Source organism: Alligator mississippiensis, chromosome 11, assembly GCF_030867095.1.
Source record: "Alligator mississippiensis isolate rAllMis1 chromosome 11, rAllMis1, whole genome shotgun sequence".
Classification (NCBI taxonomy): Eukaryota; Metazoa; Chordata; order Crocodylia; family Alligatoridae; genus Alligator; species Alligator mississippiensis.
The window spans coordinates 43,506,630-43,533,582 of NC_081834.1; the positions used below are offsets into that span (position 1 = coordinate 43,506,630).

Below are 26,953 nucleotides of genomic sequence, written 5' to 3' on the forward strand. Positions count from 1 at the left end.
CAGGAAATGAAAAGCAAAAGCCAAATTGCCCCTCCAGTTTGGCAAGCTCAGGGAGTCCTTACCTGGGATGGAAAGATAAAAGGGGGCAGTAACCCTTTGGTGGTATTCCCTTTCTTTTCTCCCCCTCACTTCTTTCCATGCCCACAGAAACCCCAGGGTTTTTGGTCTGGTGTTGGGAAGGAGGTGAGCTGGAGACAAACGTACAGGTCCTGAACTGAGAACTATTCACAGATTTCATAGACATTAGGGCAGGAAGGGACCTCATAAGATCATCAGGTCCTGCCCCCTGCCCAAGGTGCAGGAAGTCAGCTAGGGTCAAAGGATCCCAGCAAGATTAATGTCTAAATGTTTCTTGAAAGCATCTAGAATAGGTCCTTGCACCACCTCTGGGAGGAATCTATTCCAGGCCTTGGGGGCTTGGACAGTAAAGCAGTTTTTCCTTATGTCCAGCCTAAAATGGTCTTGCAGGAGTTTGTGACCATTGGACCTTGTCATCCCCTGGGATGCTCTGGTGAACAGGTGTTCCCCCTGATCCTGATGCACCCCCCTTATGTACTTATAGGCTGCCACCAAGTCACCCCTGAGCCTGTGCTTCTCCAGGCTGAAGAGTCCCATAGCTCACAGCCTCTCTTCACAAGACCTGCTCTCTTGCCTTCTAGTCATGCACGTGGCTCTCCTCTGGACTCTTTCAAGCTTGTCCACATCCTTCCTAAATTGTGGAGCCCAGAATTGGATGCAGTACTCCAGTTGTGGCCTCACCAAGGCCAAGTACAGCAGAAGGCTGACATCCTGGATCTTGCTCGAGACGCATCAGTAGATGAAAGCCAGAGTTTTGTTTGCTTTGCCAGCTGCGGTATCGCACTGGTGGCTCATATTCATCTTGTGGTCAATCACGACCTCCAAGTCTCTTTCAGTCATGGTGCTAGTAAGTGTAGCATTGCCGAGCCTATAAGTGTGATGTGGGTTTTTATTCCCGAGGTGGAGCACCTTGCATATCTCCATATTGAATGCCATCAGGTTTTCATCCGCCCACCTTGCAAGCCTATCAAGGTCGGCCTGGATCACCAGCCTGTCCTCAAGTGTGGAGACTCTTCCCCAGAGTTTGGTGTCATCAGCAAACTTGACCAGTCTGCTTTTGACACTAGTGTGCAGATTGTTTATGAAGACATTAAAGAGTACAGGTCCAAAAATGGAGCCTTGGGGGACACCACTGGTCACCGAGTTCCATGTTGATTTGGTTCCATCAACTACCACTCACTGGGTCCGACCTCAGAGCCAGTTCTCCAGCCATCGGACTGTCAAGTAGTTGAGGCCACAGTTGCCCAATTTTTCCATGAGGACATTATGGGACATCAGGTCAAAGGCTTTTTTATAGTCCAAATATATGACATCAACTTCTTGCCTTTTGTCCAGGTGATACGTCACCTGGTCATAGAAGGAAATGAGATTGGTCAGTCCATGCTGGCTATCCCTCAGAATGTTGGCTTCTATTAGCCTGTCAAGAATGGTTTCTTTGATATTTTTTTCCAAAATCTTTCCAGGGATTGAGGTCAAACTGATTGGCCTGTAGCTTCCCAGGTCTTCTTTCCTCCCTTTCTTGAAGATGGGCACCACATTGGCCCTCTTCTAATCTTCGGGTACTTTGCCTGAGCGCCACAAGTTCTCAAATATCCTCACCAGTAGCTGCGCTATGATGTCTGCTAATTCCTTTAGCACTCTTGGGTGCAACCTATCTGGACCAGCTGATTTATGGGGGTCCAGCCTTTCAATATGCTCCCTCACAAGATCCATGCTAATTCATCTTCACCTTGGTCATCCCACATCGTGTTAGGCAGGGTGGTCCCTTTGGGCTGGTGAAAAACTGATGCAAAGTAATAATTGAGCAAATTGGCTTTTTCCTGGGTGTCGGTAGTCAGCTTCCCCAGCTGGTTTAGGTGGGGTCCAATCATAGAATCATGGTCAGAAAGGACCTTGTAGATCTTCAAGTCAGACCCCCAAAAGCAATGTGTCAGAAGTAGGATTTGAACCCACACCTCCACACAAAGACCAGAACACCCAGTGGGAAGGTAATGCTTTGAGTCTGGCACCTTAGACCACTCAGCCATCCTGACACACAATGTTACCCTTATTTTTCTTTTGACTCCCCACATACCTGAAGAAGGACTTTTTATTGTCCTTAAATCAGGTAGTTAGATAGATATCAGTTGCAGCCTTGGCTTTTCTAGTTTGCACCCTGCAGGTGCAGACCACTGCCGTATACTCTTCCTTAGTGGTGTTTCCTGTCCTCCATCCATTATATGACTCTCTTTTTAGATGTAGAAGGTCCATGAGTTCCCTGTTGAGCCAAGGGGATTGTTGAGCCCTTTTACCACCTTTCCTATGGGTGGGGATGGACTCCCCTTGTGCTTCTAGCATTGCTTCCTATGGGATGAATGGGAGCAACCATTCATCATGAACTCCCCTCTGTGAGAAATCATGGCCTCTCAGGGCCTCAAGGACAAGCCTCCTGAGCTTATGAAAGTCAGCTTTCCTAAAGTAGAGGACTACTGCATTGCTGGCTGACTTGCCAGCTTTGCGATGGATAGTGAAAGTGATAAACTCATGGTCACTGTCACCCAGCTTCCCTTCGATTCTTAGGTCACTGATTAGATCATCCCCTTTGATCTACTGGTTTCCTTGATCCACAACACAGCTGTAGAACTGTATTTTGAGAAGGTTCTGGGGATGCTGGATTTTGGGGGAACTCCTGGCAGCACAGCTGAACACAGATCAGGGATTATGGGCCTGAGAGGGAGAACTAGAAGCTGAAAGATGATGCATAGGCCAGGGCCTTTGGGCAGACAGCACTCTCTCCACAGGCACCTCAATATTCCCAGGAGGAAATCAGACCCTGACTTCTGTTTACTGAGCTAGAGGAACGTCAAGAAGGACCTTGTGGAAAGGACAGATCCTTACACAGGTAGTCCCCAAATAGCAGATGGTCTGAGCCCAAAAGTCTAGATTGAACCTGGCCACTGTGAGGTTATTTAGTTAGTCTATAAGGCTAGGGACAGACATTCAAAAAGCCTGAGCCTGAATTGATTCAATATTAGCAGGTTAGCCTAACCTGCCTAGGCTGAATCAGTTTGTAACTGTACAGACATCCCTTCTGGCTGGCAGGACACTGATTACAGAGGGGTTCTCCCCCTCCTCGCTGGTATAACAGCAGGGAGTTACACAGGGAATCGTTAGCATTTATCACCCCATCAGCAAAACACAAGGATCTCTCATTAGTTCAAGCTCTTTTTAAACAGCTTTTTCCAAGGAAGGAAGAACATTACCAACTACCTGTTGATTAGCTCTAAAGAGCTGTAAGCCTGTCCTGTCTCCCTTTGTCCTGTCTCCCACAGCACGGACCGGACTGTACCTAGAAAGTGTTCTGCTAGGTAATGCTGAAAGGTGTCTGTGTGAGGCAGAGGGGAGGGGGGAATCCCTGCTTCAGCAGGGAGTGCTAAGGTGGTGCAGCAGGGGGAAGCCAGGCAGATGCTTGCAGGCTCTGCTGGAGCTCCAGCCAGGGAACAGAGGGGACGGGCCAGCTCTGCTGTGGAACAAAGAGCCCTGGCCAGCCCAGACAGTATGTCAGGATGCTGTGGGAGTCTGATTTAACTTAAACTAGGAAGGAGCCTGGGACAGACATTGCATAAATCGGTTTGACCCAAATCAGTTAAGTCTGATACAGTTTATCTCAAACCAATTTCAGCCATTTTCAAACCGGTTTATGTTCACTGAACATCTGTTCTGTTATGCGGGGTGGGTAAAATACAGCCTGCAGACCAGATTCGGCCTGCCAAGCCATTTTATCTGGCTTTCAGGGCCCCTAAAAATTTTCGAAAATTAATTTTTATCTGCCCCTGGCTGCCTGTCAAAGATGACAGGCAACCAGCAGCAGTAGGACCCAGGGGGAGCCTGTGGCAGAACCCAGCAGCTGAGCAGCAAAGCCGGCCCGGCTCCACCTTGGGCATATTCAAGAGGAGGTTGGACAATCACCTGTCTGGGGTCTTGTGAACCCAGCATTCATTCCTGCCTGTGGCAGGGGGTCAGGCTAGATGATCTGTTCAGGTCCCTCCTGACCCTAGCTACTATGAAACTATGAAACACCCTGCCCCCAACCAGAAGCCTCTGTGGCTTCTGGCCTTATGACCCTAGAGCTCTTCCCTGCCTCCTTCTGTCCGAATGGAAAGTAAGATAAGATCAGACAGAGGGAGGCGGAGAACCATGGTTCTTGCCAGGCCGGGCTGTAGCCAGCGCAGGAAGCAGTGGGCAGGGAGGATGGAGAGAAGCAGCAATGGTGGGGGAGTGGGGCGGACTGTGGGAAGCCATGCAGCGAGCAGCGGGGGCTGTGGCTGCACCAGCGGGGAGTGGCAGGGGCTGCAGCTGCGCTAGCAGGGAGCGGCAGGTAGCGCGGTGAGCAGGAGAAGCGGGGACCTTGGGGGCCATGGCAGTGGCATGGGGAGTGGCGGGGGCTGCAGCTCTGGCAGCGAGGAGTTGCGGGGGATGCAGAAGTGGTGCGGTGAATGGAGGGGGCTGCAGCAACGGTGAGCAGTGGCAAGCAGTGGGGGCTGCAGTAGGGGGGAGCGACAGGAGCCACAATGAGCAGCAGTGGCAGGGAGTGGCAGGGGCCACTGTAGTGGCACAGAGAGCGGCAGGGGCCATGGCCGTGGCAGCAGGGAGTGGAGGGGACTGCACCAAGTGGTGTGGAGCAGCAGGGGCCATGGTACCTGCACAGGGAGTGGGGGGGGCCGTGGCCCCAGCAGCATGGAGTGGTGGGGGCCACAGCAGTGGCATGTTGAGCAGTGGGGGCAAGTGTGGCAGCAGCAGGCAGCGAAGGCTGTGGCGGGGAGCAGCAGGGGCCGTGGGAAGCAGTGGCAGTGGGGGAAGTGGCGGGCAAGCGTGCAGGAGGGAAAGCAGGGTAATGGCAGCGGCGGGCGGGTGCAGAGCCCATGCAAGTGCCCTGGGACCAGCACGGACCCAGGCTGGGATGGCATGAATGTGGAGCCTGGGCACCGGGTCTGCCTGGCTGCATTGCGTTAGGCTCACATGCAGCCTGCAACCACATTCAATGCAGCTAGCAGCCCGGCCCCAGCTCTCTCTTTCTCTCCCATCCCACCCACCATACCCACACCCCACCACACACACACACACACCCTGTTACATACACCCCCTCGCCTCCCACACACAACATGCAGTAGGACTGTATTTTGAGCTACTATGCTGTCACATCTATATACACTTTGTAAACACATAAATCAGCACAAACATATTTTTAAATAAAATTAAAATAAGCTATAGTTAATGGGGGTTTTTTTGGTATATTAGTTGGAGGCTTTTTCTGGTTTCAAGATTTCAGCACCCTTCTTCCCAAAAGGAGTACTTCCAGGGAAAAAGGAGGGATTGCCAGTGGCAAAGGTCAGGGATTGGGGACAGGACTTCCAGTCCCAATACGGCAACAGGGGGGGCAGGGCAACTGTCAAGGGGTGGCCCTTGACAGCTCCCCAGAACTCGTTAAGCGGCTCTCCTCCTGAAATAATTGCAGATTTAAACCAATTTCTGATCACTTAATCAGAAGGCAGGGTGAATATGCACCTTTAGGCTAGGGACAGACATTACACAAAACCGATCTGACTTCAGATTAACACAGTTTACTACCTCTCCCCGAAGATAAGCCAGTGATAAGCTAGGTTGCTGTTTGCATGTGCATGTCCAAAAACGATTTCATTGTATCCCTATGTGCATAGATTTCAGCCTGATGCTCAGCTCCAGCCTACTTTCCTGGGGTAACACATATTTTATCCCTGCTCCTTGCAGATCTTCCTGCAAGATGTATCAAAGGAACCTTCTTCCTATTCTGTTACTTGGAGTTCCAACTAAACTGAGCACTGAGCTAATCTATTAGTGCCACCTACTGTTTACTTCTATCAATGCCATCCATAAATTTATCTCCAGATAATTCAGCTTTCTCAACTGTTTTTTTCCTCTGAACAGGAACATCTCTCCCTTCATTGCACCTTTTCTTTGGAGCCTACAGTTTAACAAGTTCTAAATCAAAAACAGGCAATCCTTCCAGAAGTTATTGCAGCAATAAATCCAGCCTGGTGAATGTAACTAGAAGTTTCTGAAAGGACACCAGTTTTACCCCTTTGACTGGAGATTAGAGCTGTTGGCACTGGTCACAAAAACATTTGAATGAAACAGAATTATTTTTCATGAATTATTTAGTGAAAAAATCAACTTTAAAAAAAAGTACATGGGGAGGGGTGTGGGGTGGAAGAGCTTTCTTTCACGTTCCTGTCCTTCTTTCCCCCTTTTCAGTGCATAGGGGAAAATGAGAAAAAGCTAGGGCTTCCTTACTAAAACAAAAAAATTGGCAACATGTCAGAACTTTTCATTTTGAAATGCTGACCAAAACAATACTTTATTTTTTATGATAATGCTTCTTTTGCTTAAGAAGCCATTTTTCCTCAGGGGAAAAAACCCAGACATTTCAGTTTTGACCAATTCTGCCAGGAACATCTGAGGATGAGAGACAGGGTGGAGTGTGCTGGAAACAGCCAAATCTCCATTACATTGTAGTGTTGAGATGCATATAAACCAAACTTTGTGTGAACCAGAAAAGCAATGCATACCCCTTCCTTTCTTTCTCCTGTCTTTGGCTCTTTCATCTTTTTCTACATTCAAGACCACTTTCTCTGCCATTTCAATCTTTATTTTTCCCCCTCTCATTTCTCAAGACAATTTTTCCTTTCCTATTCTGTCTTTTCTCTCCCTCTGTTTGAATTTATCCTCAGTAGTTTTTCTCTCTTGTCTTCACTGATCCACTTCATTCTTTCCCTACCATTGTCCCCTTCTCACATATTCAACTCAGCTCAGCACTCTCTCTCTCATCCACCTCTCTCTCTGATTTCCTTGGTCCTCTCTGATCCAATCCCCCACTCCTCATCCTTCTAGGATAAAGGCAGGATGATCCTGGGATGAGGATCTTTTAAGCCTTCTAGTATAGATGATGATCATCAAACATGGGTGAGAACGTCAGGGGTGAGAACAATCTGAAGTCATCATTACCCTCCCAATGGAGGCTGGGATATGGATTCTATGGTAATGATGTATAGAGGCTGCTTTGTGAATGAACCAGTAGGTCTTTCTTACACTGTATTCTGATCAGGTTTTCAGTCACTATCTGACTGTATTTCTTTTTCCCTTTATTTTGTTCTTGGTGATTTCCCGTTGTGGACCATTTCTGTTCTCAGGGGCTAACCCCGAACAGTTTGACCTGTTTTATCAGCAATTAAAAAAGTGAGATTCAAACTCACAGCTCCATCTGAACTCAAGTGGCATATGGCTTTGTCAGTTCTGCTTTCAAGTGATGTTGTGAGCAGTACACTTGAAAGGAAGGCAGCTGCTGGTGAAAACTCCTGGGGGCAGGCATTCTCCAGGTGCCAAAGCTTATCAATAAATATGTGGAAATAACAGAGAAACCTGATAAACAGATAACTCTGCCTGAAAAAAAAGCTTTAAAATGTCCTGGAAGGAATAGAAGTGCTTGTACCTTTTTGTTGCTCTGTGATATATAAAGAACTGAAGACTTGTTTGTTGGATTTCATATGTTTTTTTTTTTCTTTGTATATTTGAATGAGAACTATCCCGGTTTGTGGCTACCCTGTTTCTGCTCTAGGAATAACCAAAAACCTAGCGAAATTATGGCACGCCAATGGCAAGAGAATGCCCTAATCAAAGGAGAAAGGAAGGGATTTTTAAAGCAAACTTTATGGAAATCTTGACATTTTCTCCACAACTTTGTGCCAGAAAGGTCAGGCATTAGCAACACAGGGATTTGAACATGTGCTGGCATAACATTATTAATCACAAGCCCCTGAAACACTTGACAGTTGTAATTGATGTAATGCTGGTCTTTACACTTTATAATAAAACTATTTTTTTTTCATACTCTTATGCTAACAACACCAAGATGGACACAAATTACATCTGAACTCTACACTGGCAAAGGCAATGTTTTATACAAATTTCAAGTGGAAATGCACTTACAAGGCACTGAAAAAAAATAGGGGCTTCCATTTCACACTAGGCATTGTGGCATATAAAGAAATCCCACTGTATAAGGGTCTATGTATAGTATGAACCAAGGGGTCCTGGGGGAGATGCATACAAAGTGGTACCAGCAGTAGGTGTAGGACAATGAATTCTGGGATAGCTCACCAGACAACGCTGAAAGGAATGAGGACTTGCCAGTTCACACAGACATGGGTGAAGGGATCTGGTCATGTAGTATAACAAAAGTGCACTGAACTGGATCCAGGAGAATAGTTCTGTTCTACCTTAGGCCCAGGCCTCTGGCACAGTGACTCATGATAAGCTGCCATGGTTACAAAACAAGTATTAGTAATGGAGTGTAAAGATATAAATCATGCTTAGAAGCAATTGCATCACTAACTTATTATAAAGTTGGCAAAGATTTCTAATCTAGGTAGGGCCTAATATTGTGTGGGTGTTTGCAAAAATGGAAGAGCTGTAGCACAATTCACCTTGTGCTAACACATTAGCAGCCAAAAAAGCGTAAAAGGAACAGAAAGAGGAATACCTCCCCAGTGAAGCCTTTCTTTCTGACACTCATTTCCAGCTCTCCATCCATTCCTGCTTTTGTCTCCTGTCAGGAATTTTCAAGAGTACAATAAGTGCAGGAGGGGGGAGGGTGCAAAAAAGAGGATGGCTCTGCACTGACAGTGAAGCCAGTAGCAGTATAATAGATTATACTGCTGGAGAGTCCAATGAGTCATGGAGATGCACCAGGGAATTTTTTTAATGCAATATGCTCTTCAAATTGAAAAATATGTAACAGGTCAGCTATAGTACTATGGTTGTGTTTGGAGAACTAGAGGCTACAATTCTACAATACAATTCAATACAGGTTTTATATCCATTGAAGTGTGCTGCTAATAATTATGTTGGCATTATTATTTTGTAATAAATCTTTTCTATTTTTTGTTTGATCATAACAAACAGGTAATGTATTGAAGATACAGAAAAGTACCATATGTCTGAAATGAGAAAGATCCCAGATACTTATGCAACGCTGGGATTTCCACACATTGACCATAATAGGTGACTTTACATAATAGGTTCTCAGAAGCCACTCTAATTAAAGTGCCCGCAGCGTCTCATGTATTCAGTATCTCATACTTCGAAATGGCAGTGGGGGTGCTTTAACTAAAGTTTATTCGATAAGCTTTAGTTAAAGTACCCCGCCGCCATTTTGAAGCATGGGGACGCTGAATACATGAGATGTCAAGGCTGCTGGAGCAAGCTAATTAGCATGCTCCAGCACACTCGATTAATCGAGTCTGCTCCAACATACTGTGATTACAGTGTGTCAGAGTAGATGTTCCACGTATCTACAGGCCCCCAATGTTTCCAGTCCACAAATTGTTATGGCAAATAGAAAACACACATGCACACACACATAACGAGGTGGGGAGGGTAGGAATTTAGGTTGGAGATTAGAAAGAACTTTCTGACTTGACAGTGGTCCAGCATTGGACAAGGCTACCTAGAGAAGTTCCATCCCTAGAAATTTTAGACAGATGCTTGTTTGGGACGGTTTAGTTTGATCCAACCTTGTGCAGAGGGCTGGACTTATGAGGTCCCTTCCTGCCTACTTTCTAATCATAAATATAATGAATACACATACACACACATACATATCTATGTGTAACAATGACAAAGCTGGAACTGCAGCTGCTGCAGAACACTGATCTCCATGGACATGTCTGTGATTTTGGAAAGAGCTAAAACCATTCTTCAGAGCTGTGAAATAGGAGAAGGGAGACCAGGAATAGCTAAAAGCAAAATTATAGGAAGAAACATTAGCTTGATTAGTAGAACATCAAGACTATTAAAAAAGTAGAGAGAGTCATTAGCACGTGTAGAATGAAGAGCAATGAGCCATTAAGTCAGCTGCCTGAATAGAAATGCCACTGCTGCTGCCAGGTAGTTGGTTTTAAACTTTGAGTGGAGCAGGAATTGAAGTGCAATTCTATTCTGGGCAAAATAATCAACTTCTCTGCTTAAGGCATGCCCCCTCCCCCTAATTTTGGAAGGCTAATTTTGGGGAAAAGGGTTCATGTGATATATATACTTATACATATATGAAGAAACAAGAGTAAAGAGGGAAAAGAGTATGGGAATGCAAGGGAAACAAATGGAAAGAGGAATGGGGCGCTGAGTGGAGTATGTGGGTTTATTTCTTGTTCTTTATCTAAGCCTTCTTCAGGAATCTTTAGGTGACCAGTTCTAAGAAACTTCCCAAAGTACCTCAGATCTTCCCAGGGTTTGTTACTTATTGTATGCAGCATGTTCTCATTCTCATTATACTATTAAATTATCACCATTATACTAGCTTTTGAGATTTAGGGGAGGCTTATTTTTCAAACATAATAAATGTTGAAGTCTCACAAGTGGTACCATCCTATATAGCCATCCCATTTAGCATAGTAATAGCCTGGATTTGCTGAGTATAAAACCATGTATACATTACACATGCCTGCTTTGAGAAGTATAGCATAATCTCTAGAATCATGTTGATTTTAAGTCTAGAATAAAGAAGACTTGTCGGGAATGTGATAATAGACTACCTATATACAAAAGATTGTTAAAAATAAGACAGTGATATGAGATAGCTGCTAAACAGAGGAAATTCTATAAAATTTGAGGTTTTGATGTTTCAGATAGCACATATTAGCATAGGCCAAATTCTCAGGTGAATTAAGAATAGATTTGAATATTTTTCAGCACACCCCATCTCTTCACACCTCTCCAGCAATTTGAACAGGCAAAAGCCTGGCTTAACTGGTCATCTTATTTGGGTTTACACAAGGCTTGGGTCACCAAAGCAGCACAAAGCAACCAGAGCATGCTAGTGAATCTGACCTATTATCTCTGTTTTACAGATAGGGAAATGAACAGAGAGAAGTTACGTGGATTTACCAGTGTCCCTTAGGGAGCGCACAACAAGCCCAAGGAATAGAACAGAGATTCCAAAATCCCCCAGTTTTGGGCCTTAGATACAAAACCATCTCTCATTCCCTGAAAACCACTAAGAGTATCCAGTGAATTCAGGATTGAACTGGGAGTCACTTCTCCTGAGCTCTGTTCCACCAGTGACATTGGACATTTTGTGTCACTTTTCTGTGCCTCACTTTCCCAGCTGTAGAATTGTGGTGGAGCACCTTTGGGGTGCTCGCCACGTGGCAGGGGCTGCAGTAGGCTGGGGCAGAGCCCAGAAGGGAAAGCAGCCAAGTGAAGCCCCCCAGATCTCATTTTAAGGGGGGAGGTGTGTGGCAGAGCACCTTTGTGGGTGCTTGCCACTTGAGGGCTCTCACAGGCACCAAGTGGAGCCTGTTTTGGAGAAGCAGCAGGGGAAAGCTTCCCCTAGTACCATTTAAAGGGGGAAGATGTGTGGCAGGGCACTGTGGGTGCCTGCCACTTTAGGACCAGAGCCAAACAGCCAGCAGGTGCTTGATTGAGGCAGCCATTGTAGATCCCTGGCTGCTTAATTAACAGCTCAGTCACCTGCTGGCTAGGAAGGCAGTAACATTGCCTGGCTGTGAGGCTTTGTGTATCACCCTGGAGGTAAGGGAGCAGCTGTAGGGGATGGCTAGGAGGCTCCTGGTCCTGGGCATGACCTAAAACTGCACCTCCTAGGAGTGGGTGCCCTGGTGGGGCTCTCAGTGGTGCGGGAGCCCCCAGGAAATGCCAGGGCAGTTACCACCCTGGTGAAAGGTGGGTAGGGGCACCTTAACCCCTAGCCCCCACCTTTGGGTGGATTGTGTGATACTGGAGGTAGTTGGGGGCCAGGCATGGCTGTGGCCACCTGAACCCAGTGGGGTGCGAGTCCCTTAGAGACCCTGAGAGGGAAAGCTGGGGCCAGGCATGGTGGCGGCCACCTGAGCCTTCTGGGGAGGAAAGCCCCATGGCCCCAAGTGAAGGGGGTGGTGTGCAGCCCCAGGTGAGGGGGGCAGAGATGAGTATCCCCAGTGAGGGGGCAGTGTGAAGCCCCAGTGAAGGGGGTGGAAATGAGGACCCCAGTGAGGGGGGTAGTCCAAGGAAGGGGGTAGAGATCTGGAGCCCCAAGAGAGGGGGTGATGTGGAGCCCCGAGTGAGGGGAGTAGGCCCAGGTAGGCCTTTGGATGCCTAAGGCTGAAGTTTGGGCCAGAGGCCGAGTAAAGGGGGCTCAGCCCAGGAGAGAGAGGGGCAAGTCCTGACCCCGGTAAGTCCTCCACTGCTGGGAGGCTGAGTGTGGGTAAAAAGTAAGATCTTAAGTAGGACCACGACCTGCTGCTCCGGTGGGAGAGTGAGAGTCCCCTATGAGAGCCTGGAGCACAAGTCATGGTGTGAAGTACCCCAGGTCCCCACATCCAGGAAGGTGGACCTGAGAGAGAGTGTGGGGCTAGTGAGGGAGACCAGAGGTAGAGTACGCCCTCAACTGGTCAATGCTGGGGCCAGGACCAGGAAGGTCAAAAGGGCCAGGGACCCACTCTGAGGGATGCCCAGAGCAGAGGGTCTGGGGTCCCACCTGGCCTTGGAGGTGAGGCCAGGGCCTGTGTGGCCAAAGGTCCCGGGGGGGACCACGCCTGAGAGGGAGGATAGCTATAAGGAGCTCAGCAGCCCAAATGATGGTGGAGCAGGCCTTCTGAGCGGAGGAATCAAAGCGGGGGTCCTGACAGGAGGATTCTGGAGCCCAGCGTGGGGCTGGTGTGACTAACAGCGGGATGCCATCTGCAAGGCATGGGCTGCGGTGTAAGGGAGGTACGGAGCTGCAGATGGCACCCCCTGGCATCGGGGCATAATATGGGCAGCCTCCCACCTTAATTAACATCCTCATTAATTAAGAACAAGGCATGGCAGGTGAGTCAGGTGGGGGGCATGCCCAAAGGCAAGTGGGGAACATAGCACTGTGGCTAGGCGGGGTGCCCCACTGCCACAAGAATGAATGAGGTTTGCAAAGCTCTTTGAGATGTATAGTTGAAATATGCTCTATAAGAGCTACGCTGTATTATTCCCAAGTAAGAATAGGATCTCATAAAACCAGACACTGCGTGGGCATACAATAAGAGACTACCCCTATCCTAAAGAATTTACGCTCTAAATAGAAGACAAACCCCCCCCCCCCCCAACATACTTATATCTTTGTTACAGAAATGAGGTGCAGGGAAACAAAGTGACTTGCCTAAGATCACACAGGGAATCTGTGGAAGGGCACTGAATCCAGCTCTCCTGAGACCTAGCTAAGTGCCTTACCCAAAGGAGCCTTCTCCTTCTCTGAGTTGTCACTCCCTGCAAAATTTCACAGGCTGTGTCAAAGATTCATGGATCACATGCTGAAGACAAGCTGTGTCCTGAAAGCTGATGTGTAAGGGAACTCTATTATAATATGATGTCCATAAAGATAACATCTTGCATATAATTATCTCAGAGCCAAAAGAAAGAGTGGATTATTCAGTCACCTTTTATGGATGTCTAACAGTGGACACATCCAGAAGCTTAGCTCTCCTTGGGAAAGGTTTAAAATATATTATGTTTATGAAATCCTGCCCAGGCATTCCAGTTTAATAGCTGAGAGAGCATACCCCCCGCTAGGACTTCCATTTGTGGTAAAAAGAAGAAAGGGTTAGATACCTCCACTTCACATAATGCCATCATAACAAAAGCAGCTCAGTAAATCCTAACAAGAAACCTTCTTTTAGTCCCTACTTCCTAGTTATCTGCCAGTGTCTCAGATCTATAAATAGGGATAGGTGGGGATAAAAATAAGGACAAGTTTAATCAGGACATAAGTTTTCTGGAGAGTTGCACTGAAAAAAAAAATGTTATCACCTCCAAATGTCAGCCTCACTGAAGACGGGTTTTGGTGCTGATCTTTCAGTCTGACCTGTGCCGGTCGGCTCCTGCACGTAGGGGCAGCTCTGCTGGCCAGTGGGAATGAATGCAGGCACAAAAAGCTGTCCATTTGACCTGGGTTTCAGGGACAGACGTAGAAAGGGAGTCCACCAAAGTGTGCTTGAGGAAGTAATGATAAAGCTGAGTCCTTGTGCTCATCAGAGACCCAGTGGTACAAGGGTGAAAGCCATAGGGTGGCCATCACAGAGGACACTGGTTTTCTGCTACTCCGTCCTTTACTGATACAAAACCTGCCTTTATTTTTCTCTTGAAGAGGACATAAAGGCGTCGGGTTTTCTATCAATAGAGGACAGATGACAACTGGACTGTCCTCTAGGATGGCCACCCTTGCCAGCCGCATGCCCAGGGCAGGTTGTTTCGGCAACAACAGCCCACCGCCCCATGTTCCTTGTGTAATGAAGCCTGGATTCGGGCGCAGGCCTCGGTATAGGCCTGAAGCCTGGCTCCCGGAGGCGCGATGAGACCCTCCTCTTTCCTTTCCAAGAGCAGAGGGTGACGCAGAGTGCCTGGGAAGCAGCCTCCTCCTAGGCCAGCCCGGAGGGCTCCCACATGAGGGGCCTGGTTGCTCCTTAGCAAGCCCTGGGGTCACCCGGTTTCTCTGAATTAGGTGGGACCCGCTGGCCCTCAGGAATGATCTTTGCACGCAGGTGCGGGGATGTTGCTTCAGGGTGGAGGGGGGTGTGGCACATGCATGTTGGGGGATACTGCTTCTGGGTGGAGGGGGTCTGCACCAGCCAGGAGGGGGGGGCTCTGCTGGCCCTTGGCTGGCAGTGATCACTGCACACACGGGGGTATTGGGCAGGGGGGGTCAGGAAGAAGGGTTTGGCGGGGGGTGCTGCACGTGACGTCACCCGGCCGCGCTCCCTTGTCACGTGACGCGGGAGGGGGCGGTCTCGCGAGCGCTGGCGCCGCTGTCGCGAGAGCGGGCGCTGCGCTGCGGTAGGAGGTCGGAGGCAGAAGGACGGAGCCGGAGCCGCTTTGCTTCGCTTCGCTTCTCGCCGCCTCCCGCCCCCAACATGCCGGGCTCCACGCCGCTGCCCGTCGCGCTGTCCCTGCTGCTGGCCACGGCCGGCTTCCTCCCGCCGCCCGGCGCGGCGCAGAACGGTGAGGGCGGCGCGGGCGGGTCCCGGTCCCGGTCTCGCTCCCACGCGTGGGGCGGGGGCGGGGGTCGCGCGGGGGCTCCCGGGAACGAGGCAGCCCTCCGCGCCGCCGCCCCGTTGCCTGGCAACGGAAGCCGTCCTGGGGGGAGGGGGGGCTGCTTCCCCACGCCCCGCCCCGCGCCCGCCCGCCCGCGCCCCTGGCACCCGGCACCTGTATGGCACAGCTGAGGGGCCGGTCACGCAATGAATGGAGACTGCCTTGCATGCCATGGCAGGGCCCCCCTCCCCCTCTTACAAATGCCAGCATCCTCCAGCAGCCCCCTTTCAAATGTGACACGGTGCCCCTACGTGCAGCCGAGGGGCCAGTCACACAATAAACGGAGACTGACCTCGTATACAGTGGCGTGACCTCCCCCCACCCGCCCCCTTAAAAATGACTGGCCAGGTGCTGGAAAGAGCCCGCTGGCAATGGGGCTCGGGCTCGGCACCGTGACACCGCTCCGCTGCCGGTTTCCGTCCGACTCGCGCTCCAACGCGTGGCAGCCCCAAGCAGCCGGGCCCATGGAAGAAGGCGGGTGCCGGGGAGCATGCGAGAGCGCGCGCCGTCGCATGCGATCCCGGAGGTGTCGCTGGTATCGCCGAGCACGGAGGCATCGTGGCTCGGGGGTGGTTCCTGCTGGTGCGGTGTGGTTGAGGCGAAGGCACACTGGAGCAGGGGGAGGCCTGGGCTGTGCAGTCTGGAAGACAGCCTGAAGCATCAGCACGTAGCTTCAGACACATCCCTGCCGGGAAGCAGTGGCTTGCTCTGTTGAAACATTTTCAATTTTGACGGGTTTTCAACGTTGCCTCTTGGCCAGCAGAGCTTCATCTTGAGTTTTTACCTTGTCCTGGTGTCAGGCTGTTACGTTCTCATACCCGGTTAGTGCTGCTGCTGGGCGTGGGCGGTGAGAAGCCCTTCATTTATTTATTTGAGAATAGCTGAAAATGTTATTAATAAAGGAAGAAAAATGCACCGAGAAATGAAATGAATGGAGACCTGACTAAGATGTAACACCCCTAAGCTACATCCATGCTTAGAAGTCAGAAAAGAGAAGAGGTGACAGTATTGCTGAATACATTAGCTGGATTAAAGAAACTTTCAAAAGCCATTTAAGATGAATGAAAATAGTAGGTTTGTCTGCAGGGCCAAAAATTGCCAAGTCAGAGTTTTCAGAAGAGCCTGAGGGAATAAGGTTGTACATATCCCACTGGAGTGCAGTGGGGCGTAGGCCTCTTACCTCCTTTACGCCCTTCTGAAAATGCTGGTTGGAGTATGTTATGGATAAATCTGATGTTATGGATAAATCTGTCACAGAAATGCTGCCTGGCTCCTGCGGTAGCTATGCTTTCCAGGTGTCATCTCTACACAGTTTATCTTCTCTTCTGTTACTCTTCCTATTTTATCTGGGCAAGGTGAGCGGGTATCCTCATTCAGAGTTAAATGGATCCCATGCCTCTTAACCAGTGGTTTTCAACCTGTGGCCTGTGGGCTGCACACAGCCCAGACAGCACACTGCTGTGGCCCATGTGACATCCTATTAAAACATCTTTTAAATGGAGATACAGGAAGTAAATTATTTAGATGCAGCCCAGACAATACATTGAGAGCTGCAAGTGTGGCCCACTATGGCAAATAAGTTGAGAACCACTGGTCTAAGTGGCCAGCAGAGAATTAAATGATGGCAGCTGGTATAGAAATTTCTAAGTTTTCAGTGGGCACAGCATGTAAAATGTTTTAGTGTCAGTGGGTACGTGTCTGCACTTTAGTGACAAAGTTGTAGTCAGGTGAAGGCTTGAGCCTTGCAGTGTGCTGTTCACATGGTATCGGGACTGAGTGGACCAGAGACCCCAAATGCCTCAAAAGCCTATTAATGAGAGCATTTATTACTTCTTCAGTTGGCCAGGTGAAGATTGTACTAGGAAATGATTGTTAAAGCAGATGCCATGAGTTTTATGCTGAGTTGCAGGAAACATAAGCGAGCAAGCTGAACTCTGTTCTAAGACTAATGAAAAAAATGGGGCCCTTTAAAATATGATCATCTGTAGATTCAAACCTTTTACATGAACTGATGACAAGGGTCTTACAGATTAAAATACTACCATTGGTAGTAGCCAGTGAGAGCAAAATTGGAGACTGGATGGAATTACAGGTCCTGCCTTGAAATTTATTTTCTGTCAGCCAGCACTGGCTCATGAGGCTGCTAGTGTAACCACAGTTTCCTGCTGTGACACGAAGAAGGTACATTGCCACTAATTAAAATGCAACAGACACGTATTTTGTAAGCTGCTAAAAATTAGTTTACAACTTGATTAGATATGCTTTAGTGTGTTCAGTTTGGTGGTAACTTTGTTAGAAATGTGATCCCTAAATACAGTAAATATTGCATTCATGGAGTGTCCCTCTCATGCAGAATGATCCCAAACTGTTTTACAAAGTGTACCCAGGGATCGCATAATCTATTATTGATCAGTAGCCATTGCTCTAGTGAAAGGTGATACTTTTAATTGTTTTGCAGTGCACAGCAACACTACATAAGAGTTTAGGATGGGAAACGAAGAGTAACAGCAATTGAGAATGTAGGAGACATTAACTGCAGTATTTTGATTAAACAACTTACTCCTCCAACAGTTCTGTGGAATCTCGAATGGCCCCAGGCAGTCAAACTGTCTTATTTTCTGTCTCAGGCAAAAGATCATAATTGAATTACCATTGACTTTCTAGGTTGAACTGTGAAATTTCCACTCTTAAATTGTCACTCGTTTAAAATCTGTTTGGGTTTTATAAATTTTCATCAGATGGATATGTGTTTAGACTTTTCACGCAACCATATGGCAGAGGTAGGGAAATTGGCATGCTTTCCTGCTAGGAATTCCTGGGAGAAACTTGTCAGGTTTTGCAAGACTGCATTTTTAATGCATGCTAGTTTCTGTCACTTGTAGCTAGAACACAGTCTGGACAAGGCGATGAAGAATATATCATTTGAATGACGAAAGGAGGGATGGAAGAAAAGATGAAGAAGCACAAGCAGCAGCAGCTGGAGAAAGTCAGTATGTCAGGAAAAACTAAATAAACCTCAAGCTTCCAAGTCATGTTTGTTACTAAAGTAAATTTCAGAGCAGAAAGTCTCCTCTGAAATAGGGCTCACATGGGCTTTGTGTTGGCAAATGCCAAGCCTTTTCTGGTTTCTGTTTTTTAACCATTGTGATATACTCACTTCTCCAGCTGCTCGGTTAAAAATAAGTCAAGATTTAAGTGTACTTTGATCTTGATGTGTTTAGATTTAAAGGAGTGTGGCTGTAGTTTTTATTTTTTGTTTTGTTTTGTGCTTAAATCAGAAGCTGGGGCTGCAGTAAAAATCGGAATTGTTCCTCCAGCATACTGTCTTAGGAGCAGAAAATCTATCAACTTTTAAATCTAGTGCTTCCCTCTTCAGAGCTCTGGTCTGGCAAAGTGCATTTAAGAACACACAAGTTCTAGCATTATTTAACTATTTAGAGAAATAACTCTTTAAAATTGTTAGGATGACTGTGACTGATGACTGAAATGTCCTACAGGGATTTAATAAGAGCTGAAAATGAATAGGGCAATTAAAATGCACTAATACTGTTTAAAAGCCATTGCTTGACTCATACTGATGTCTGAATCAAGAGGATCCAGCTGGCTAAAAGTAAAATAAGCATTAAATGAATATAAGCATTGTCTATAAGCTTAAAAAAAAAGAGGGATTTTTTTTTTCTGTAAGAAAAGCAGCCATCCCTTACCTCCCTGTCAGTCGTGCTGCTTCTGATCTCTGGGGCTCATCTGTTGTGCCCTTTGTTTGATGGTAGGAGCCATCATGAGAGATGAAATATTGAAAGTGAGAGCTGCAGAAACATTTGTAGAGAAAACTGTATTTATATTGCTGGGAAGGAACTGAATGTGGGAGAATGTGTTTGAAGTCCTTTCCACTATCTCATAATTTCTTCTCCATCCAATCTACCTGCTCCGGCATTACTCTCCCTTCTTCCTCCCCCATCGAAAATCAAAAGTTTAGTTGTGTTACATATAGCATGTGTATAGTTTTAAAATTCACAGCAAGATTTTTACAGATCTTTGCAAGTAAATCCTAAAGTAGACAGGGTAACTACTAACTAGAATGAACTCATCAAATAATTTTAAATCTTTAGTAAAAGGTATGAGAAACCAAGAAACCCATCTTTAAGCATTGGCATGTATGTGTAGAACTGGGCACATTATGTTGGTTAGGAACTTGCTCTTGTGTGTATGAATGAGATATTTCAGCCCTCATAATGAAGTCTCTCTCTTGTTGCATGACTTTTATCCCGTGATCTGTTTCCAGTCTGGAAAAAGCTGGAGTCTTAATGGTCACTTTAACTGAGCTTTGACGGAAGGGAAAATTTAGCACCAACTCATTCTATCATGTTTTAACTTTTTCTTTTTTTTTTTTAATTTTATTTCCTCTTCTGTAGAAGGAAAAGGGTAAAAGTATCTGTTGAGTCACTGAAAAGTGTTCCTTTACAAACATACAGTGGCTTTTTGTTGGAACTACAGCAAGATTAGACTACCTTAATTTAATTGATCAAAGCCCTGGAATTCCCTTTTCACGCAAAGTTATATTAGAAAATAAACTTATGCTTAGCTCTATACTTTGACAGAATGTTTTGATAAACTTCTTTTGCTCCTGCTTGTAATGGTGAGGTGCAGTCAGGGCTTTTGCCAGTATGCACAGCAGCGCGGGAGGACTTTGTTAGAGCTATGTAGTCAGTGATCAAGTCCTAGGTTTATTATTTTGGGGAGAGAGGATGAAATTGTATGTCGCTGTAAGAAGTGTCTTTGAATGGCATTCTCACTTTGGAATGACACATTCTAACCTACCCTTGCTCTTTCACTTGAATGCACCAGGGCCCAACACCTGTCAAGTAATTCTTAGGTTGTCTTTAGGAATTCATCTGTGTGATATTGGTTGCCCTGTTTACATCCCACACAAGCAAGGAAAATACGAACATGCTTGTAGCACCATAGGCTACCATAGCCACCTAATGGAATTGCACTACGTGTATTTAATATTGCTGCTTAAAATATTTAGTTTCTTTCCAAAATTGTTTTTTAGTAATCTAAATCTTAATCCATATTAAAATAGAGAACTTGAATGAAACTGAGGGATGGAGGGGTTTTCAAAATGCGGCTGACAAAACAATATTCAGTGGCCATTAGAAAATCAAATTCAAAAACAAATCGCATCATTCAAAATCTGGTAATAATACCTGTGTAATGCAACTGTGTGGTTCCAAAACTTAAGTAGCCTAACTTCTTTAATTTTTCGTTTCAGTTCTTGGAATTAAAGTTATTGTGTTGCATGGTATTTTTCCCACCTTTAAGGCCGTGGTGTGACCAAAGCAATCAAAATCATGCTGCCAGGCATAAGGCACTACTGCCCCAGGTGCCTGACCATGTTATGCTGCTACTTTAAGGTTAAAATTCTCCTTTGGGCATGTGTTCCTTGGGTAAACCCAAATATACTTTCAGTCTAGAGCTGTGGTGTCAAAGGTATGGCCCAGTGAACTCTATTATTTTGCCTTGCCAGTATTGCCTGTGAGTCTCAGACTGCAGCATGCACTAGTCTTACAATGCATGGAGTCCATCTGGCGTGGGCTACACACAGCACCATGGATGGAGTTGGCATGTGCTGCATGCAGCCCATGGGGCCAGTCTGGGGTGTGAGCTACACGTAGCACCTGTGTCAGACTGATGCTGCATTCTGAATCTGGGGCTGATCCAGTTCAGGCCCCATAGATGGTCCTATGTGCTGGACCCAGCATGCAGGGCCAGTCTGACTGCAGCATATGTTCTAGACTTGACCCATGCATCAGACTGACCCCACGTGCCACATGCATTGTGCATGGAGTGGGGGCAGCATGCACATTGCAAATAATGCATGCAGCATGTGCTGTATACAGTGCCAGTACTGAACTGGCCCTGTGGGCTAGTTCTGGCACACGTGGCTAGTCTATGGGCTCAGTCTGGCCCCACATCCCTCATCCAGTCCTGTGGGGCCACATGAGTTAGACCCCCTTGGTTTAGAATGATTCTTTGTGATTAAATCAAACTCTTTATCTTTGTAAGTAGAGGTGCACCTATATATTGGTCCATATCGGATCGACACTAATAAAAGGAAAATTGATGTTATCGGCTTTTTTCTGCAGCCGCAGCATACGCGCAGCCTGGCAACCTGGAGAGCAGTGTCCGGCTGGTAAATCTGCAGGGGGGGGGACACGACGGGTGTTGGGGAGGGAAGGAGCATGGGGACGCAGACTGAGGCCCTCATGGTGAGGGAGGGAGTGTGGCAGGGGCAGATGCTGCCCAGCCATGGTGGGGCAAGGCAGGGGATTGAGCTATGAGTCAGGGTTGCAGCGGATGCAGGCAGATGGAGGGGGGGGGGGGGGGACAACTGCCCACCGCTTCCTGCACTCCCTAGGGAGGCATGGGAGGCATATGCCCCCCGGGTTTGTGCACAGGGTGGGGATGGGCTGTGGGCTTGGAACCAGGGGCTGTGCTGACCTCTTCCCTGCAGGGAGATGTGAGTGGTGGCATTGCTGGGAGAGGGGGCTACAGGGTAGGCTGCAGCCACCCCAATATTTGCTGTATCCACCCCATAGCCCCCCCCTCTTCCAGCACTGCTCCTACCTGCCCCAAGTGCAGCCCCAGCCCAGCCCCACCGTTAGGAAGGGGCCAGCACAGCCCCTGGCCCAGAGCCTACAGCAGGCAGCCTTCCTCCACCCCATGCACAAATCTGGGGGGCGCATGCCCCCTGTGCCTCGCCCAGGGGTGCATGCAGTGGTGGGGAGCTGCTCCATGCCCCCGGATGAGCTGACCATGGTTCTGTCCCACACCCTTACCCACCCCAGCTGAGCAGGCCCTGCCCCATTCCCTCCCTCACCGTGGAGGCCTCGATCTGCGCCACCTGCCCCGACTTACCGACCACTCTCTCAGCTGCATACCAGGTATCGGATCGGTATGGGTTGATACAGCTGGTTAGTAATTGGCCATCGGTATCAGTCAAAAAAACTTTATCTGCGCACCCCTATCTGTAAGAGGACAAGTATTGAAATTAACCAGTACTAAGGGGGAAGCTTTTTTTTTTTCCCCCCTGGCTAATGTGACTGAGAGCAGTTTTTTGCAGAGCTCAAACTTTTATTTAAAAAATGGTTTAGCTCTGGGGGCTGCAAAGAGAGCCTTCTAGCTGTGGCTGGTAGATGCTACAAACCTCTGCTGTTCAGAACTGAAACACTTTACAGTGACTTCTCTGGTCAAATTCAGTGTTGCTGTTCAGAATCCTGTGGGAAGCAAGTAATGTCAAGGGTATCTTTCACAATGCCTCTATCTGGGGTGAAAGTGTGAACAGTAGCAGGAGCTGGTACTGGAGATAATTCTGGGTAAAGTTGTCTCACAAATAGCATAATGGGAATGCTGTACAATGGTAAGATCTCTCATGCCCTTCCTTGCATCAGCTTTGAGATTGGAGGTGTGGTAAAGTTCCTTGTATCAGCTTTTGAAGTGGGGGACAGAGAAGAGGCAATCTTCTTTCCATCCCTCCATTGGCTAGGTGAGGAAATTCATTTTTGCGGCATGACAGTGGATTTATTGTTGATCCAAAGTTGGACGCTTCAGTTGGGGTTCGAGAACTCTTATAAAAATCGCAGCAGCTGATAGTAAGGTGACTAGGTCACTTACGAGGGCACTATTTTTATATCCTGTTGGTTCCCCATTTGGAGCCTTCTTTACCTCTTACTGGCCTGAGTCTTTCCCATAGGATGTCTTACTCATCCACAAAAAGTAACTTCAGTACCCTTCGAAAGTAACAGAATTCTTATTTTAGAGAGAGATTGTTTGCCCTCCTCCCCCCCCCCTTTTTTAAGCCTTTGTATGATCATAAAAGAAATGCATAGTATACAGATAAATAGATATGAGCTTGGGCAGCAGTTGCCTAGAAAGCAAGACACATGAGTTAGAGAATTAGTGTCTGTTAGCTAACTAAATGAATTAGAAGTAGGATGTTAATGTAACTTTCATATTTTTTTTCATTTATTTAAAAAAAAACACCACTTTATTTCATGTTAAGGCCTTCAGTGCAAAAACTAGGAGATAATGAGAATCAGACATGCATTTTAATAAGGGTTTAGAAATCTGTTAAACAGGAACAGCTTTTATTATCCATCTCTAGATGCTTGCCTTCAAACCATTACTATTTTTGAGTGTATATAAAGGCTGTATATAAACTAAGAATGGTGCCACTTTATTTACTGCTTGTTCACTCACTTTAGACAGATCATGTACTGTTTAGGTCTCCACTCTTAGAAGTATATAATACAGGAAACCGGAGAGACTAGAGAGGAAACAGATATACAAGGATTGGAGGGTCTGGTAACACACATTGAGGGGGAGAGAGTAAGATAAAATTATGGTTTTGTAGAATGGAGAAGGCTCAGAGAGAGCCTGAGCAGTCATTAAAAACTTTAGGTAACAGCAAAAGTAAAGAGAAATTATTATTTAGTCTGAAGTTTAGAAGGACTGGTGAAGAGCAAAGATCTGAAATGAAAGAAGTAGTAGTTTAGCCTGTACATTAGAGAAAAGCTGTTAACAGCGATTTGGTAGTAGAATAAACTCCCAAGGGAAGTGTTTGAAGTAACATTACAGCAGAGTGATAGAGTTGACAAAATAATTCAGTAAGGTTGCCTGCTCAGTTTGCAGCAGTCATATTAAAGGTGGGGGGAGGGCAGGGATTTTGGTGCATTAAAAATATCACTCATTATTTGTGTGGTCCTTTTTAAGCCTTGTCTAAGAGCAGCATGTGCACCAAACTAGGAACTGTTATGTAAAAGAGGAAAAGGATTTGCTTCACATCACCTGTTCTGCAGTAACAGGTGCATGCTCTCACCCCATAATTGGTACACTAATCTGCAGTTGCTTGGCTATTTTATTCCTTCTTTACCCTTTTTACTTTGTGGTAACAAATTCCAGTGCACATACCCTGAGTTATATTGTTTAAGTTGCAATTTTTTAACCTGAATTAGTTTATTTAACCTGGTGCAAATCTCTAATGTGAAACCAGTGCAACCCTTGTCTAATTTGCTATTTTGGGTTGAATGGATTTAACAGAATAAGCTAAACCACTTTAGAGTAAGCGTTAAACTGGCTTAAATGCACCTTGACTGACTTGATTTTTTAAGTTAGTATGTAAAAACAGAAAAGCCCTGTATTTCTGTAGTTCCCCCAAATTATAGAATCTAGAGGCTGAATGTTGCAACTGTGTATGGAATACTATATCTCGCACTTTGTATCATTTTAAGAGAGACCCTGAAACCAAAGCCCTGAATCCAGGGATAACAAAGATGTCTGTAAACCACTGAGACTAGCATTACTTGGAAAGGTGATAGTCATGAAAAGATGTCTTGATAGAGGTTTTAAAAAATTCAAGTCTCATGATACTTCCTTATTGTATTATGAGGGATTATTAGGGGGGGGAAAGTATCAGTAAATCCAAAAAGAATGGAAAACACTTGCTGCTGAGCTCAGCAAGCAGTCAGCATATGTAAATCACTGCCAGAAGAGGCAGAGTTAAGTATTACATCTGAATGACTTTAGCGAGCAGTAATTCATGTAGTTTTTTTCCATCCTAAGGTGAAATGTGTTCACTTCCCTTATTGCTGAGTTGACCAGGTGTTGGATGTATAGGGGTCTTATAATCTCCTGAAGCTGAGGTTTTCAACCTTTTTTAACAAGTACATCCCTTCAGTCTCCCAAGTTTCACCTCATGTACCCCTTTATATTTTTTTATTTGTTTTTTAAGGAGTGGGGGGTGGGGAGGAAGCAGATCAAGGCCCCCGCGGTAAGGGAGGCAGTGGGGCTGGGGGAGGGGCAGGCACTGGACAGCTGGTGCGGGGTGTGGGATAGGGCAGTGAGCGGCTTGTCCAGAGGGTGGGGGGTGGCTCCGGCCACTACACGCATGCCAGGAGGGCATGGGGGCATGTGCCCCCAGAATTGCATGTGAGGAGGGGTGGGCTGGTGCCAGGGCTGTGCCGGGCTCTTCCCGGCAGAGGGGTTGGGCTGGGCTGCGCTCAGGGCAGGCAGCAGCAGTGCTGGAAGGAGGGTTACGGGAGGGGCTGCAGCCACCCCAAAATTCACCGTAGCCCCCCAACACCCCCTCCCAGCACTACTGCTTGCTTCCCCAAGCATAGACTGGCCCAACACTGCCTTCCTCCCCGGAAGAGCCGGGTCCCTGCCCATAGTGACAGGCTACCCTTGCCCTGCACACAGATCTGGTGGCACCCTATCCCTTCCAGCAGGAGCACCCCACCCCCCCCACATTGTGGCTCAGTCCTGCACCCTGCCCTAGCTGGGAAGCCCCTGATTCTGCCCCAGCCCCACTCCCTCTTCCACTGCTGGCACCTCGATCTGCACCCCCACCACACCCCTTCCCTCACAGCAGACTTACTAGTTGGACCCGACTGCTCTCTATGCTGCCGTGCTGTGCTCCTGGCTGCATACATGCTGCACTGTAGCTGCGCACACGCATGCAGCATTTATTAGCCACATGATCAGCCAGATCAGTTCTGTGTCCCCCCATGACCTTTTTAAGTACCTAGGGGAATGCATAGCCCAGGTGGCAACCACTGTTCAGAAGTATCTTGGTAGGCTAATAGCAAAATCTCTTGTGACAAATATTTATAAAGTGTGAAGAAGACGGAAACTTTGTTTCAGTTGCTGTGGGGCAGATCTGATCATTATCACAGATTTGCTGTGCAAAGAACTGAAAGATCAATTAGTGTTTGCTAAAAGAGACACTGCAGGGCATGTACCAGAGGTCCTTTTTAGCCTTTTGCAAGCAGATTGTTTTAAATAAATTGCCATTACACTTCAGGTATTGAATGTCTAAAATAGAAAATGAAACAACATTATTCCCCTTGCTTTCCACTTTCTTCTCTAACTTTAAGCATCTTGAAGTTGCAAGCTGCTCTCTCTTACTCTGATGTGAAGATGATATTGTGTTCCATAATTATGTCTACAGAAATGTTGAATATAAAAGCAATCTATAAGGGACTAGTCTGGGATGGCACGGTTTTGTAACCCTTTGTCCAACTTAAAAAATTATTTGAGATTTTATGTCAACCTTGCAACATTGTTGCACAGATTTACAAAGGTGTTTTAGAAACTAATGGCGGTTTTGAAATAAAAGCAGCACTTCGTGTGCAGTGATCATTTACTGGACTACCTCACTTACCTGTATCAGTGGTCTCCAAGCTTTTTATGGTGAAGATCACTTTTTAGTAGTAAAGGGCACCTCAGGATCTACTGCACCCTTCTCCTCCCTGCCCCCTGGACCTTGGAGTGTCCCAGACCTGGCCGGGCAGTGGCCTTATCCCCCTTCTGTGCTTCGGCTGCGCTGAGCCCTGCCTGCCCAGCAGTCGGAGGAACATGGCATCAGGCCCTGGCCCAGCTGGGTCTGGGACTCTGTGGCCCAGGGGTGCTTGGGCAGTAGGGGCTCCTGTCGCTGGGCTCAGCCCGGTGTAGATCCCAGGGGTCCATTCCCCTCCCCCACTTATGCTCCAGGCACAGCGGGCAGCCCACAGCAGCAGCCACCTTGTTTGGAGCATAGGTGGGGGGGCAGGGGCCCCCAGGGATGGGAGCCCCCCTCCCTCTCTGCAAGCATCCCTGGGCTGTGTAGAGTCCCAGACCTGGCTGGGCCAGGGCCTGATGCCATGTTTGTCCAGCCAAGCACAGCTTGGCGCAGCAAGGGTACAGACATGGG

At 47.2% G+C, this 26,953-nt stretch overlaps 1 non-coding gene across 1 annotated transcript; it reads right to left on the reverse strand.

Annotated features, from left to right (window-relative positions):
* Nucleotides 1-2,006: 2,006 nt before the first annotated feature.
* On the reverse strand, nucleotides 2,007-2,111 carry TRNAL-CAA (transfer RNA leucine (anticodon CAA)). The gene is made up of 2 exons: nucleotides 2,074-2,111; nucleotides 2,007-2,052 (listed from the first exon to the last, which is right to left on the reverse strand). It is a non-coding gene; the product is annotated as a tRNA-Leu (tRNA).
* Between the last annotated feature and the right edge of the window lie 24,842 nt (nucleotides 2,112-26,953).